The sequence below is a fragment of the Mustela putorius genome, unplaced genomic scaffold (genome assembly GCF_011764305.1).
Source record: "Mustela putorius furo isolate JIRA1106 unplaced genomic scaffold, ASM1176430v1.1 tig00000929_pilon_pilon_pilon, whole genome shotgun sequence".
NCBI lineage: Eukaryota > Metazoa > Chordata > Mammalia > Carnivora > Mustelidae > Mustela > Mustela putorius.
In genome coordinates, this window is record NW_025421520.1 from 5,527,172 (window position 1) to 5,528,660 (window position 1,489).

Below are 1,489 nucleotides of genomic sequence, written 5' to 3' on the forward strand. Positions count from 1 at the left end.
CATCCTCATTGGTCCCAGGTCTGGAATGTTCTCCTTTCTTCTCGGACTCTCCAAGGAGAGCCCCTCCAAGGCCCATGTCCTCTGGGACTCCTCCAGCCTCAGCACAGTCCCGTTTACATGGGGACATTTTCATCACGAATACCCTCTGCTGCTTCTCCTGCCCTCCGGAGCCGGGAATGGCACTCCGTCACTGCCCACTTTCACACAGCAGCTGGAGGCAAAGCCAGGACCAGAACCTGCCTCCCGACGTGGGACGGGCAGCCCTCCTTACGTGCTGGCCTCTCGGTGTTTCTTCGGGCGCCCACGAAGCGAGGTCAGAGCCCTGCTGGGGAGCTTCTGCATTCTAGCCTTTCCAGGATCACTAAGAACGCATCTGGGAGCTCGAAGCCATGCCTGGCCCAAGGCCAGGACAGTAACTGCTTAGCCAGAAGCTGCGATTCAGGCCTGAAATCCGAGGATGACACGGTCCGGGAGAGACCCCCTCATCACCTCAATTGTCAGCCACTTCAACACCAAGGGCGCAAAACCCCGTCCCCTCCTGCGCGGGCTCCTTCCCCACCACCAGCTCCAGCTCTGCTTTCCACGTTCATCTTTCATGAGAGCCAGCTGTGATTTCTTCGCAGAACCCCGTGCAGCAAACACCTTGGATCTCAACAAGGCTCGAGACGGCCCCGGCGCGCTCCCTACTTAGAACACTTGAGGAGTGTGAGCCACTTACTGCAAAGTCAGGCTGATGATTTTTGAGTATGTTTTCCACCTTTCATTTCCACGTGGATCATTCATTGTAAACGTCAACAGAAAATATTCTCACCCATTGAAACTGGGCTGCCTGTTAAGGCTTTATGAAAAGGAATAGTGGAAAAGTCACAGCATTTCAGCTGGCCCTCGGCCCTGGCAATGGGGCCACCTACCCTCCATCGCAGGAGCTTCCCGCGACCTCTGGAGGACAGGAGGAGGATCAGGGACATATCTGGCACCTGATCCAGCACACTGCTGCTGCCAGCTGTGTCCTGGGACTAGACCCGGCTCTCATGTCACTCCCATCTCCAGAGTGACGTTTGGCGCAGTTGGAGTGCTTACTTGGGCCATTAAGAGGCTAACTACGGGGACGCCTGGGTGGCTCAGTTGGTTAAGCAGCTGCCTTCGGCTCAGGTCATGATCCCAGCGTCCTGGGATCGAGTCCCACATCGGGCTCCTTGCTTGGCGGGGAGCCTGCTTCTCCCTCTGCCTCTGCCTGCCACTCTGTCTGCCTGTGCTTGCTCTCGCTTCTCTCTCTATGACAAATAAATAAATAAAATCTTAAAAAAAAAAAAAAGAGGCTAACTACGTCTTCAGAAATTAGTAATGTGACACAGGTATACCCAAAACCCCCCACAAACCTGGAGAAAATAGATCTTAATCTCAGATAGCTATCTCAGTGAGCAGTGAGCTTCATATGACAGTACAGCGTCTGGAAATGATGATTAAAAATTAATTGCTTTGGTTAGCA